An 8,451-nucleotide genomic window follows, 5' to 3' on the forward strand; every position below is an offset into this window, starting at 1 on the left:
GTCTCATTTATACGTGATACTTTAATTCCACATAGAATTGAAGTTCAGTAGATAGATATCTCATAAGGTTTAAATGATCCATTTATGAAGCAAAGTAGGCTTTCATTTTAAATTGGGTGTAATATAGAGAAGATTTTGTAGGACTATATAAAATAAGGCTTCTTGTTGGTCCGTAAAAAATTACCCCTGTTTTTCACTGAAATTGCAGCACCTCCCACCACCAAGTGAAAAATGATTCGTCCGTCCTGTTCGTCGCCGCACCTAAGCCTGGCCCAATTACCGCGTAAGGGTGTGTTTTCAGTCAAATCTGCTTATAAAATGTTGATTGAAACAAAGAGGAGACGGGAGGACTATTTTGAGGAGCGGGCTGCTCCTTCAAATGCAGCACAAGATGAGGGGTCGTGGAAGAAATTGTGGAAGGTACGGGTGCCCTCAAAACTTCGCATCTTCGCGTGGTGCTTGGCCCGATCATCTCTTCCCACAGGGGCAGAGCGCGTGCGCCGTCATATGGCAGATTCTTTAGTATGCCCGATATGCAATGCTGCAACTGATGACTGGAGACACTCCCTGCTGACTTGCAACATGGCAGCTAGTGTGTGGGCGATGCGAGAGGATGATCTGGTGTTGCCTCTTTTTTCCGACGAAACTGAAAACCCTCGACAATGGTTATTTTCTCTTAGCAAAAGCTTGAATGAGGAACAATTCGTTCAAATGTTAGTGACTCTATGGGCCATTTGGTGGGCAAGGAGGAAGTATATTCATGAAGGGGAGCAACAGCCACCTTCATCTACGCATCTGTTTATCCAAAGATACCTTGATGAACTGAAAATCGTGCACACACCTAGTATGGTTTCATGGGTGGTCCAAGGACTATCACTACATGGGTGCCACCTCCAGAAGGAATATCCAAAATAAATACTGATGGTGGGCAGTATCAAAGCAAGAGTTGAGAGGAGCTGTGGCATGTGTTTGCCGTGACAACAGGGCTGAATTTTTGGGTGCTTCTGCAGCAGTGTATGATGGACTGATAAACCCTGAAGTTCTGGAGACACTTGCCTGTTCTGAAGCGTTAGCTCTGCTGGAATTTGGGGCATTTGGCCTTTGGTCCATGGCCCATTATCAAATTCTGAAACTCACATGGCCCATTCCAATAATCAGTGGCAGCACAAGTGGGAGCTAAAGTTTAGTCCCACACTGCTAGTTGGGAGAGAGTTGGAGTGGTATATAAGGTGGGCTGTTCTAGTCCTAGTAAGTGAGTGAGAAGAGAGAGAGCCCTCGCGCACTCCTCCTCCTCCGCCGCCCGCCTCGTCACGACGCGCCGCGGGTTGCGGGAATCTCGCCGAGCCGAGCTTATCTTTTTGCTGTTTGGGAAATTAATTGTGTAATCAATTTCGAGTCATTAACGGACGCGTTACTTAGCCGTTTTGCCTTCCGGTTTTTCTGGATCGTGGCTGTGCCGACTCGGACGTGGGCTGCGCCCCACGACCTTCCCGAACCGCACTATATAAGCGCGGACTCCAACCCTAGTCTGAACCAGACGCATACGTTACTATCTGTTTCCAGTTCATTGCGCCGCCGCCTTCTTCTTCCTCATCCCGTCCGTCGGCGTGCACCGACTGCCGGGACAGTAGGCCTCCGGAACCCTGCCTCTCGTGAACCTGTACGGGTGAGGGGCAATCAGGTTTTTGGGGAGCGCTCCGGCGCGACTACTGGCATCACGATGTCGTCATCGGACGACAAGTTCCTCCACACCGACAACTTCTTCCCGGACCTCAGCGACTTCTTCGGCAACCTCAACATGGGCGACAACGACGCTGCTGCAAAGTATGTGATTTTGTCGTCTCTCTTTCAGTCTCTGTTAGAGTTTCTTCTTCTAGTTTGTGTGGTAGATGTGATCAGTTTATCTTGTTTAGATGTGATCTGTTCATCTACCTTACTAATCTGCATGATTAGTTTATTTGTTATTTTCGTAGTCATGATTTATCATTTACTCGTACGGATTATTTCATATGGATATTTGCTTATATTTCCAACAATCCAAAAACCTGATTTTAGGCAAATCAATTCAAGCAGCGTTGCTGCCGCTACTCGACCTCCCCTCTTTGATGGTATGCATTACAAGAGGTGGCGCACAAAGGCAGTTCTATGGTTTACAAACCTAGGCTGTTTTAGCGCCACAGATGCTAGACCTGAGGGGCCTCTCTCTGCAGAGGAGCTGGAAAAGTTTGAGAAGGTCGACGCCATGTTTAAGGCGGCCTTGTTCAGCATTCTTGGGGACAACATTGTTGACCCGTACATGGCTTTCGACCATGGTAAAGATGCGTGGGATGCGCTCGAGGCCAAATTTGGGGTCTCGGACGCTGGCACTGAACTGTATGTCATGGAGCAATTCTATGACTACAGGATGACTGATGAGCGCTCCGTGGTTGAGCAGGCTCATGAGATTCAGTCCCTTGCCAAAGAACTCGAGCAGTTTAAGTCTACCTTACCGGACAAATTTGTGGCTGGTGGCATTATTGCCAAGCTTCCTCCTTCGTGGAGGAACTTTGCTACTTCTCTGAAACATAAGAGACAAGAGTTTTCCGTTTCGGATCTCATTAGCTCGCTACATGTGGAAGAGAAGGCGAGGGCAAAGGACACACGCGCTCGTAGTTTTGAGGGAGGTTCTAGTGCCAATGTGGTACAGAAGAAGAACTTCCAATCTCACAAGTCTAAGAATAAGAACAATGGAAAGGCAAGTTTGACGTGAAGAACAAAGCCTCCAACTCAACCAACTTCAAGAGGAAGACTCCTTATAAGAAGAAAGGGAACTGCCATGTTTGTGCCGCTCCTGGACATTGGGCTCCTGATTGCCCAGAACGTCATGATCGACGTGAGAACAGCGGCAAGTCCGCAAATGTTGTTATTGGTGTTGATACTGAGATGAAGGACGTTGGGTATGGTACTTCCCCTACTGTCCTTTCAGTATGTAATTCTCCTGATTGGTGGATAGACACCGGAGCCAATACACATGTATGTTCTGATGTCTCTATGTTTTCTTCTTATCAGGTCGCAAGGACTTCTTCCGTGCTGATGGGAAACGGCTCACGTGCTTCTGTTCGTGGTGTTCGTACGGTGGATCTGAAGTTTACTTCGGGGAAGACCATCCAGCTGAAGAATGTGCAGCACGTTCCTTCCATTAATAAGAATCTCGTTAGCGGATCGCTTTTATGTCGAGATGGTTTTAAGTTGGTTTTTGAGTCCAATAAAGTTGTAATTTCCAAGTGTGGACAATTTGTTGGAAAGGGTTATGTGTGCGGAGGCTTGTTCCGCTTATCTCTGTCAGACTTATGTACTCAAATTATTAATCACGTTTGCAATGATAGTGAGTCCGATATTTGGCATTCACGACTTTGTCACATTAATTTTGGGTGCATGACGCGGCTAGCGAATATGAATATAATTCCGAAATTTTCTATTGTCAAGAAATCCAAGTGCCAAGTATGCGTGCAAGCTAAGCAACCACGTAAGTCTCACAAGACTAAGGAGGCAAGAGACTTGGCACCGCTGGAGCTTATACATTCAGATCTTTGTGAAATGAATGGTGAATTGACAAAAGGAGGAAAAAGATACTTCATGACTTTAATTGATGACTCTACTCGATATTGTTATGTGCATCTCCTGAAATCTAAAGATGAAGCTCTTAATCACTTCAAAATCTTTAAAGCTGAAGCAGAAAACCAACTTGATCGAAAGATCAAGCGGCTAAGGTCTGATCGTGGTAGAGAGTATTTTTCCAACGATTTTGATTCTTTTTGTGCGGAACATGGTATTATCCATGAGAGGACGCCTCCCTACTCACCTCAGTCAAATGGGGTAGCCAAAAGAAAGAACCGTACTCTAACTGATTTGGTTAACGCCATGTTAGATACATCGGGTCTATCCAAGGCATGGTGGGGGGAGGCGATATTGACTGCATGTCATGTCCTAAACCGTGTCCCCACAAAGAACAAAACCATTACCCCTTTTGAGGAATGGGAAAGGAAAATGTTGAAACTCTCTTATCTACGAACTTGAGGCTGTTTGGCGAAAGTAAATGTGCCTATACCCAAGAAGCGCAAGCTTGGACCAAAAACCGTGGATTGTGTTCTTCTGGGATATGCTTTTCATAGCATTGGCTACAGATTTTTGATAGTAAAATCTGAGGTATCCGACATGCATGTTGGTACAATTATGGAGTCGAATGATGCGACTTTCTTTGAGGACATCTTTCCTATGAAAGAAACGTCTAGCTCATCAATTCAGGAGATACCCAGTTCATCTACTCAGGAATTATTTCCTGAACCTACCATGGCTATAGAACACTTTGATAATCCTGTGGAGGATGACAATGAAGCTCCCAAAAGGAGCAAGAGACAGAGGACTGCAAAGTCCTTTGGTCATGATTTCATTGTGTACCTCGTGGATGATACTCCCACTTCTATTTCAGAAGCCTATGCATCTCAGGATGCTGACTACTGGAAGGAAGCTGTCCGTAGCGAGATGGATTCCATCTTAGCTAATGGAACTTGGGAGGTTACTGATCGTCCTTATGGGTGTAAACCTGTAGGATGCAAGTGGGTGTTCAAGAAAAAGCTTAGGCCCGATGGTACTATTGAAAAGTACAAGGCACGACTTGTGGCCAAGGGTTACACTCAGAAAGAAGGCGAAGACTTCTTTGATACATACTCACCTGTAGCTCGACTGACCACTATTCGAGTACTACTTTCCTTGGCTGCCTCACATGGTCTTCTCGTTCATCAAATGGATGTTAAGACTGCTTTCCTAAATGGAGAGCTTGAAGAGGAAATTTATATGGAGCAGCCTGATGGATTTGTAGTAGATGGTCAAGAAGGAAAGGTGTGTAAATTACTGAAGTCTTTGTATGGGCTTAAGCAAGCGCCTAAGCAATGGCATGAGAAGTTTGAAAGAACTCTAACCGCTGAAGGCTTTGTTGTAAATGAAGCTGACAAGTGTGTATACTATCGCCATGGTGGGGGCGAGGGAGTTATTCTTTGTCTCTATGTCGATGACATATTGATATTTGGGACCAACCTTAATGTGATTAAGGAGGTCAAGGAGTTCCTATCTCATCGTTTTGAGATGAAGGACTTGGGAGTAGCTGATGTGATCTTAAACATCAAGCTGCTGAAGGATGCCGATGGTGGGATTACATTGCTTCAGTCCCACTATGTGGAAAAGATCCTGAGTCGCTTCGGGTATAGCGACTGCAAATCTTCTCCAACTTCCTATGATCCTAGCGTTATAATTCGTAAGAATAAAAGAATTGCTAGTGATCAATTGCGATATTCGCATATCATTGGCTCGCTTATGTATTTAGCCAGCGCCACGAGGCCTGACATCTCCTTTGCTGTAAATAAACTCAGCCGTTTTGTGTCTAGACCTGGAGATGTTCATTGGCATGCTCTTGAGAGAGTTTTGCGCTATTTGAAAGGCACTGCGAGTTATGACATTCACTATACTGGGTATCCAAGGGTACTTGAGGGTTATAGTGATGCAAATTGGATATCTGATGCTGATGAGACTAAGGACACGAGTGGTTATTTGTTTACACTTGGAGGTGGCGCTGTTTCCTGGAAGTCTTGCAAGCAGATCATCATTACGAGGTCAACTATGGAAGCAGAACTCACAGCATTAGACACAGCCACTGTTGAAGCAGAGTGGCTTCATGAGCTCTTGATGGACTTGCCTGTGGTTGAGAAACCAATACCCGCTATTCCTATGAACTGTGATAATCAAACTGTGATCGTCAAAGTAAACAGTTCTAAGGATAATATGAAGTCATCAAGGCATGTGAAGAGGAGACTGAAAACTGTCAGGAAAATGAGAAACTCCGGAGTTATAGCGTTGGATTATATCCATACGTCTAGAAACCTGGCAGACCCCTTCACAAAGGGACTATGAAGAAATGTGATAGAAAATGCATCGAGGGAGATGGGTATGAGACCCACATTATGAGCTGCCCACGGTGGTAACCCACTTTATGTGATCGGAGATCCCGTGAATTAGAGCTGGGAGACAAGCTGTTGGTCAGCTGGGAGGAGAGTATATATCTCTATAGCAATTTTACCACTCGATAAGATGCAATACTCTCCTAATCTGCATGGCAGGTTGATAATTATCTTAATGTGTTCTAAGTGGCTTATTTTAGCAGAGATGTTGTCCTGCAGAACATCTTTTGAAGAACACACCTATATGAGTCTGATTGTTAAACGTCGCAATCTATGAGAGTTGGGTGCTCTCTAGTAAACTCATTAAAGGCCCTGGAGTATGACGTATAAGCTCCAAACCGCGAGGAAGCCTCACGGCAGCCTAGTATCGGTCTAGGCTTTGTATGAAGGTAGTGCGCAGAAAACTTGTAGTTCAAGGCATAGTCCACTATCCAAGTTGCAATCTAGTGTAATATGAAGCTTTAAGTGGAAGTTCAACTTAACAGTCTCCATGACATACCGGTATATAAAACAATGTTCTGGAAACTTATTGATGAGATGTGCCAATGAGAGTTTGTGGGGGATTGCTGGAATTTGGTGCATTTGGCCTTTGGCCCATGGCCCATTATCAAATTCTGAAACTCACATGGCCCATTCCAATAATCAGTGGCAGCACAAGTGGGAGCTAAAGTTTAGTCCCACACTGCTAGTTGGGAGAGAGTTGGAGTGGTATATAAGGTGAGTTGTTCTAGTCCTAGTAAGTGAGTGAGAAGAGAGAGAGCCCTCGCGCACTCCTCCTCCTCCGCCGCCCGCCTCGTCACGACGCGCCGCGGGTTGCGGGAATCTCGCCGAGCCGAGCTTATCTTTTTGCTGTTTGGGAAATTAATTGTGTAATCAATTTCGAGTCATTAACGGACACGTTACTCAGCAGTTTTGCCTTCCGGTTTTTCTGGATCGTGGCTGTGCCGACTCGGACGTGGGCTGCGCCCCACGACCTTCCCGAACCGCACTATATAAGCGCGGACTCCAACCCTAGTCTGAACCAGACGCATACGCTACTATCTGTTTCCAGTTCATTGCGCCGCCGCCTTCTTCTTCCTCATCCCATCCGTCGGCGTGCACCGACTGCCGGGACAGTAGGCCTCCGGAACCCTGTCTCTCGTGAACCTGTACGGGTGAGGGGAAATCAGGTTTTTGGGGAGCGCTCCGGCACGACTACTGGCATCACGACGTCGGCATCGGACGACGAGTTCCTCCACACCGACAACTTCTTCCCGGACCTCAGCGACTTCTTCGGCAACCTCAACATGGGCGACAACGACGCTGCTGCAAAGTATGTGATCTTGTCGTCTCTCTTTCAGTCTCTGTTAGAGTTTCTTCTTCTAGTTTGTGTGGTAGATGTGATCGGTTTATCTTGTTTAGATGTGATCTGTTCATCTACCTTACTAATCTGCATGATTAATTTATTTGTTATTTTCGTAGTCATGATTTATCATTTACTCGTACGGATTATTTCATATGGATATTTGCTTATATTTCCAACAAGCTCTTGCGGAGGACATGCATTTGAACAAGCTCTGGGTGGCATCAGACTGCTTGAACGTTATTAAAGAGATCAATGACGGAGCAAACAGCGGCCAGCAGTGCATGATCATCAAGCAAATCCACTTGAAGAGGAATCAATTTTCTGAGGCTAAATTTAGCCACGAACGACGTGAAGCAAATGGGGATGCACATCGCCTTGCTCGATCAGCGACTACTTTAGATATTGGTAGGCATGTGTGGTTTTTGAATCCCCCTAGTGATCTGTGTGTTGTTGTAAACATTCTTAATAATTAATAAAGCTTCAAGTCGTTCTGCTAAAAAAAAAAAGTTGGCTTCCTTATTTTTGTCCACGAGAATTCTTCTGCAAACGGCCGCCGCCCCTCGATCTCCGACTCTTCCTCCCGCCCCGCGCTTGAATGAGTTCGTACCGAACTCACACGCCGAATCAAAATAGAGCGCAAAAAAGGGCCCATATATAGCCATATATAGTTCGGTTTCCTTTCGTCCTCTTTCTCATCTCCAGCTCTTTAAATATGGGAGCAATCGACTTCCACTTTCGTTCTCAAATTGATTGCAATCATAATCGAGGGACGCGTGCTAGCGACTCGAGTTCTCCGGCGACCGATCTCGATAACCATGGGCAGCTGTTGCTTCGAGGCAGGGGCGACCTCCCTATGCCACAGTGCTTTGCAACCGCTGCCGTCAACCTGCTGTACGTGTTGCCTCGTGGTCGGTGTCAACTTGCCGCTGGTTCCTGCCTTGTTGGTGGCTGCGCATGGAAGCAGGTCACGACCTCCTGCCGCGCGTGCGAGTTGGTAAGACGACCGGAGTGGAAGTGCTACGCCAGCGTCAAGGCAATGTCGCCCAGTTCAAGTACGTGCACGGGAGGCTGATTTAAGGAAAAGAGTGCACGCGCTGGCCATCATCAAAACTATGT

This window comes from Lolium perenne, chromosome 4 (genome assembly GCF_019359855.2).
Source record: "Lolium perenne isolate Kyuss_39 chromosome 4, Kyuss_2.0, whole genome shotgun sequence".
Lineage (NCBI taxonomy): Eukaryota > Viridiplantae > Streptophyta > Magnoliopsida > Poales > Poaceae > Lolium > Lolium perenne.